The sequence below is a fragment of the Schistocerca piceifrons genome, chromosome 3 (assembly GCF_021461385.2).
Source record: "Schistocerca piceifrons isolate TAMUIC-IGC-003096 chromosome 3, iqSchPice1.1, whole genome shotgun sequence".
Lineage (NCBI taxonomy): Eukaryota > Metazoa > Arthropoda > Insecta > Orthoptera > Acrididae > Schistocerca > Schistocerca piceifrons.
The window spans coordinates 60262210-60268319 of NC_060140.1; positions in this window are offsets into that span (position 1 = coordinate 60262210).

Below are 6110 nucleotides of genomic sequence, written 5' to 3' on the forward strand. Positions count from 1 at the left end.
ATTGGCTGCTAATTGTTCATTCATTTCCCATTTAATCTCTATTTGCGCTTTAGTTAATTCTCTTTTCGTCTCTATTTGCGCTTTCGTTAATTCCCTTTTAGTCTCTATTTGCGCTTTAGTTAATTCCCTTTTAGTGTCTATTTGCGCTTTAGTTAAGTCTGTTACATTTTTGGCTAACAGTGTTAACTGCTGCATGATTACAGTCAATGGGTTTATTTCGTCCTGCTCAGATGACATCGAAACACTTAAGCTTTGTTGTGGGGCCTGACTAATGCTGCCGCTAGGCACTACTTCAGTTAAGCTAGCGTCTAATGTTTCACTAACCTCAGAAACAGCTGAGGGCTGTTGTGATTCGCTCTGCTGTTGCATTGCCATTTTATAAGCCGCCCTAGTAAGAACCATCAATACACAGAAAAACAAATATATAAAGTCACTCGCATCTGAGTTAATAATGTCACTGACCTAAACTTTGCATAATACTCACTTAAAATATACACTTCTTATCTAAAGTTCAACCCAATCAATCTGATTCAAACCGATAGACATTTAAATAGTTATTATAAATTTCTATCTACAAAAATTTAATTGTATATTGTCTGGCCTGAACGACGTTCTCGTAGGTTGTGGCGAAATTGTGACTTCTGGAACAGGCGCCGTCTTCTTTTCTCTCGTGCACATGCAACATAAAATTCACACAATGTTTAAGTAATGCTCAAAAATGAGTCCTGTCACAGTGAAGCCAAATTTAATTTATTTTGTGTGGGATCTAAAATTTTAAAACCTCTCTCACACCGGCCTGATTTAGCTTCACTGATGAGGATAGAAAAACATGCGTATGTTAAGGGAATTTTCATTCACAGGGCAGGCTTATCACATTCACACAGTTCAATACTGTTCTATCCTGATTAAATTGAGCTTAACTTAAATTCCATAAGGCAGTGAAGCCATTTCGAAGTCTCGGTGCGAAGAAAATTGTCAGTCGATCTCTTGAAAACATTTGTAATAATTATTAACTTTCGGTGATCACATGGGGAAGACCGGAGATCTGTTGGTAAAACCGTGTTAGCCTATTTATTTGAAGTAACTGGATATCTTGAGCATACAAAACGGCAGGTTCGTCCAGTGTAAATCAGACATTCCCCACTGATCCCGTGCAACACAGCGTAGTAAGCAGACACTGTCAATAATAATCAGTTAAATAATACGCGAACACACTTACTTTAGTTTAGTTCATGTAGTAAATTCCTTCTCATACAGAATCTCATCAAGATGGCGACTAGCTCAAATATACATACATATACATCCTTCTTTCACGACTAATGGGCAAGAAGTCCCCTATTCTTTTCATAAGAGAAAACGTAGATAGCAGAGAAGCTATTCCATGGAGAAAACGGACGCTCCAAGGAATAATTGGGCTTCAAACTACTTTGCATTGATAATCGGTAAGATAAGAAGAGATATTTCGAGATATATACTGAGTTACATAATTTATAAAATTTCTGAAAATATCGCGGAGAGACCGCTGCAAGAGACATTACATCGCTCCTCGCAGCGAGCAAAGTTGATATGTATTCACTTTACGAGCTAACTATTGGCTTAGCTAACTCGTTAGAATTTTTGGAACATACGTTCCTATAAATTTTAAGAAGTTAGTAAGCTTCTTTTTCTTTTTTTTTTTTTTTTTTTTTTTTATAAGAATTGAAAGAGATTTGGTATCTTCGTTACCTAGATACCTAGTAGTTGCTTTCACGTGTACTGGGGCATACCCGCATCCCACGTACACAACCAGGGAAGATGGACTTATATAGTTGTTAATCAGGTCTACCTATTCAGGAACTGGCCGTCACAAGGAAACCCCGGAAAACCTGGAGGTTTAGACCCCAACTAGGTATCACAGATAATAGGTAAGACAGAATAATTTAGAAATTTGAGAGTTATCTAGAATTCATAGGAAAGATAAAATCTGCCTCATAGCAAAAAAAAAAAGATTTACACATGCAAATTGTTTACAATCTTCTGAAAAATTTTCTTTATCGATGTCTTGCTGAACTGCGGTGAAAGTGATCCAACAGGAACATGGGACGCGACACGGAGGACAGGCGTCGCATTGGCGTACCGCACAGGAGACGTAACGGATTTGAGAGATCAGAAGGAACCTCAGGAACAGGTACTCAGGATTGTGGCATGAAACAATCGAAATTCGTATAAGGAATGGTCAACTATTAATGATTCCTGGAGGAGAATGGTTAATTGAATTTCTCCAGATTCATTTGGAACTCAAATATGGACCTGATCCATCCAATCTTCCATCTGAGGAATGGGAAAATCCATTCGTCTTATACTTTCCACACCTAGGTGTCTTAATCGGTACTGTAGTTGCACAGTATCACAACTCCAGATCGGAAAACAATTTTGAAAACATGGATAAATTCATCCATCTTCTTGAGTAAGCTGAAAGGTTCTAATCCTGGTTGTAATTAATTATTTATTTATTTATTTTTCGTTGGCTTTTCCAGGTGGAAGTAGATCTGAATCTTTCCTAATTTGGTTTCAAGTACGAATGTGGATAGCATGTCAGAATGTTAAAATATCTATTATTTGAGACAATTTCCAAAAAAAATTATATCTTACTCATACATGATTAAAATGAAATTTTGCTGAAAGAGGACGTTTAATTAACTCTTGCTGCATGACCTGTCCAGCTGAAATTAATTTTTCTCTTTTATAATCCAAATGCCGCATTTTGTCATGAACATATATGAATGTAATATAACAATAAACAAATCCAACTGGAAAATGACACATTATTATAAATTCAATGAAGAACTTTCTTATTCACTCTAATTTTATGAACACACACTAAGCTGGTTAATTAAATTCTCTTGAATAGAATTTAGCGCGCGCCAAAACAAAAAGAAAAAAAAAACCAGCGAGTCTTTATTTCTGTGGACAGTAGCAATCGATTCTAATTTCCTAACGCGGTTCATTTGTTTTTCTGTGAACTGTCAGTTTACAAACACTAACTTCACACGCAAGCGCCGTATTCGACCATATAGTTTCAGTAAACTTATTCTCACTGGAGATTAACACTCCCTGAATGTATATTATTTCACATGCACAAGCTTCTTTGGTGATCATCCTGTAGACTGATAATCCGTAAGTCTTCACAGCAGCAATAGCTGCAGTTCCACTTACTTTTCTAAATATTCCTATACTATCACAGAAGCAATCGCTTACTGCTCATTAAACTATCACAGATGCTTGGCATGCTGTCATTTAACCTATCACAGTAGCTGAAGCATACTGTCCTTCACACTTCAATTATTATTATTATTATTATTATTATTATTTCACTCAAATACTTCATACAGACTTTTCATTTAATTTGAAACACTTTCCTTAAAAGTACCTCTTTAGGTCGACATAGGGAAATAATCCTTTCATTCTTCCAGAATCCGGATATGCTAATAAATACGCACCAGGATTCGGTATATCAACTATTATATATGGACCTGTATAAATTAGATTCCATTTTCTGATGGTCTTCTTCAACCTTGATGACTTGATGTGTCTTCTTAAAAGAATTTTCTGTCCGATATTGATAGTCTGAATCCGTTTGATATTTCTGTCATGGATTTCCTTTCGCTGTCTTGCTTTCTCCGTAATATTAATTAGAGCATTGCGAATTTTTTCTTCGAGTTTTCTTCGAGTTTAGGCAAGTTATCTAACCAAACGTTTCTTTCGTTATCTCTGAACATCAGTTCATTCCGGGTAAAGTTTGTAGAACTATGAGGTAAATTATTATAAATCTGCTCAAACTCGGTCAAATAGTTTATCCAGGTAGTTTGTTTATCATGACAGTACGTTCTCATAAATCTGTTTAGTTCTCGAAAAACCCGTTCAATTAAATTCCCTTGTGGATGATAGCAAGATGTAAATATCTGTTTTATTCCTAGTTGTGATACTAATTTTCTCCATAAATATCCAGTAAATATCTTTGCATTGTCGGAGATTATAGATTTTGGAATCCCTGCATGAGGAATGTAGTCATTTACAAACTTTACTGCGGCAGCTCTTGCAGTTGCTGATTTTATAGGATATAGTTTAACATATTTTGTAAACACATCACAGAATCCAATAATCTACTTAACACCACATCTGGCTCTAGGAAGTGGTCCACAAATATCACTTGATATAAGTGATCTTGGTGCTTCAGGTATTATTGAGTGAAGCGCAATTTTATTTCCCTTGTTGTCCGGCTTAGCCTGATGACAGAGAATACATTTCTGTATGACTTTGTGCACTTTTCGCCTTATATTTGGGAAGTAACAATAATATCTAATCTTATTAGCACACTTTACAACACCAACATGACCCCAGGTCAAATGTGTAAACCAAATTAATCGTTCTTCATATTCTTCGGGTATGCAGACACACCACTTTGGAGTCACAGCCTTCCCAGATTTAAAAAGTTAAATATTATTCACAAGCCGGTAGTATTCCAAATTGACCATAGGATTTTGTTGATTGAATTGTCGTATTATAGCATTTCATCGTCGATCCTTCTTCTGAAGCTGAGCTATTGCCATACATAAATGAATATAACATAACTTGTAATTATTTTCTTGAAGAAGGAGCACTGGAAATTCTGCCTTATTATTTACATCCAGTTTAGGTGTTATTCCTTCTGGAGATCCTGACAACGCGTCAGCTATAATATTTTGTTTTCCGGCTTCATGAATAATTTGAAACTGATATTCTTGCAGCGCCAGCGAGGATGCAGTAACTTACAAGTTTGTAAAAAGGCTAGTGATTGGTGGTCACAATAAACGGCTATCCTTGAGCCATATACATAATAATTAAACCTTTTCAAAGACCAAATAAATGCTAAAGCTTCCAATTCCGTAGTGGTATATGCTCTTTCACAGATGGATAAAACTCTGCTAGGAAATGCAATTACACCATCGATGTACCTAATTTGAAATAAACAAGATCCTAATCCCACATCTGATGAATCAGTGGCTAAACAGAATCCGACATTCATATCAGCGTGGTATAATAACGGAGCATTTATCAGTTGATCCTTAATTTCACAAAAAGCCTTTTCACAATCATTAGACCATTGCCATGGTACATCTATCCTCAGGAGCCGGTTTAGTGCTTCGGAGTTCATTGCTTGAGTTTTAATAAATCGACGAAAAAATGAAGCCTTTCAGTTGTCTTCTGTTTCTTGGAGTTGGAAAATTCTTTATCGCACTAATCTTCGCTTCTGTTGGAAGAATGCCTTTTGCATTAATCATATGTCCTAAGAATTTAATTCTCTATAGAGAAAATTGGGATTTTTTTAGATTTTCAGTTATACCAGTTTGTCTGAACACAGCAAAACACTCCTAATAAGTTGTACATGTTCCTCCCAAGTTTTAGAGACAATTAATAGATCGTCCACAAAAATTGTTATGCGACTACGTAGTTCTGGTCCTAGGGCATAGTCCAACGCAGAAATAAAAACTCCAGAGCTGATATTGAGACCAAACGGAACGACCTTGAACTGATAGCTTCTCCCTCCATATATAAAAGCAGTATATTTTCTTGAGTCCTTGTCTAACTCTACTTGCCAGAACGAACTTCTCAAATCAATACTGGTTAAATAGGATACATCTTGATATTTCTGTATTAACTCATCGATGTTCTCCGGATGTGTGCGCACAGGTACTATAATTTTGTTAATTTCCCTTGCATCTAATACCAATCGAACTTTTCCTCCTGGCTTTGGTACAACAAGCAACGGAGAACAATATGGGCTGTTCGACGGTTCAATAAGATTCCAGTTTAACATTTTTTGTATCTCTTCCTGAACTGGTTGTTTTAATCGCCAGGGAATGGGATAGTGTGTGCGGCAAAATGTCTTACGGGGCTTAATCTGTAATGTACAAACATATCCTCTAATAATTCCGGGCTTTTCATCGAAAACTGACTCATATTCTGTTAATATATTGAATAATTGTTCCCTCTGACTATCCGTTAGGCAATCTGACTCAGCAATCTTCTGTTCGACTGTTTGTCTGAAATCCACTTCTTGAATTGACTTGATCGGTAGTCGGCACATATTA